This window comes from Echinops telfairi, unplaced genomic scaffold, assembly GCF_000313985.2.
Source record: "Echinops telfairi isolate 266 unplaced genomic scaffold, ASM31398v2 ScPeMD7_20;HRSCAF=75, whole genome shotgun sequence".
NCBI classification, from domain to species: Eukaryota; Metazoa; Chordata; class Mammalia; order Afrosoricida; family Tenrecidae; genus Echinops; species Echinops telfairi.
The window spans coordinates 9,551,409-9,552,727 of record NW_022103917.1 but is presented as its reverse complement, the minus strand read 5'-3'; positions in this window follow the sequence as shown (position 1 = coordinate 9,552,727).

Sequence of the window (1,319 nt, the reverse complement as noted above, 5' to 3'; positions counted from 1 at the left end):
CCGCGCCTCCCGCCGTTCCACTGATTGGCTCATTTGAGGTAGGTTGGCAGTCTGGTCCTTTGTGTAGTTCCCACGTTGGCCATGTCGTCTTCCCATTGGCAGTTGGGCCCGTCGAGCCGCTCCCAGGTTGGCTAGCTTCAGTTTCCGGGTATGTCCTACTTTGTACTGCTAGGAAATATGAAACCAAGGCCTGCCCGAGGTCACGGAGCCAGTCATGGAGGCAATCTGGCTTTACACAACTACTATGGGGTGGGGAGAAGCCCTTTTGATTTCAATGAGTTGGGGATTCATCTTCCTGTGCCGCACAATCATGAGTGCCACCGTCCAAGTCCCAGGGCCTTTATAATGAGCACAATGACTCAAAAGGGACATGCCACAGGCTACAGGAGATAGAAAGAGCCTGCAAAGCAAGTATGAGAGACAACAAGTGAACCAACAAATACAAGAAGTATGAGAGACAAGTGAACCAACAAAACCAACGGTGGGCAGACCTAAGTCCATCTGAACTCCAAAATGCCAGACCGCTGCCTCCTGGGTTCAAAAAGGCGTGGCCACAACTATGCTGTGGAACAGAGGTCATGGCTAAGCCCTTCAGTATTCCAAGGGGTGAGGCCACTGCCTCCATTGCTCCAGAGGGCTGGATCCCAATTTCCTGAGTAATATATTCCTGGGAATACATTTTCTGATCCCCAGCCTGTCAGATTTCAGAGGGCACAGTCACCCCAGTAGCACAAACTTGTCCTCTTCAGCTTTAGCAGGAAGGTCCATTCACTGTGGTTTTATGGCTTGTGGAAAAACCACAACCTTGTTTCCAGGGCTGAGTTGTCAATTTCAGAGCCACTGCCTCCCTCGGAACAGAGAGCAGGGTCCAGCCCATCTGATACACAGTGCTTGAGAATACACACCCTAATGTTCCAGAGTGTGGGGCAAACCCTATCTGATTAGTAGGCAATGGGCCCAAGCCCTTTCAAAGGCCAAATGCAGGGAGAAGACCACGTTGCTTGCCCAGGGCTAGACAACAGATATCCAGGTACGAGTGGCTGGGACATTGCTTTGTGGCCTCTGGAAGGCCGAGTAAATGCTTGGCAGAGTTGATATTCGCTGGACTACACAGCAGGGCTCAGATGCTCATGGGATCCAGAGGATCAATCTGCAATCTGCTAAGGCCCAGAGATGGGGCTATTACCTTCCTAGACTCAGAGGCATAGCTTCCACCTCCCCAGCACACAGGACAGTGCCATGCCATTCATCCCTACCATGTGGAGGGTAGAGCACTTTCTTGGTCCCTGTCACAGAGACCATTGATCCCTGTGTTGTAG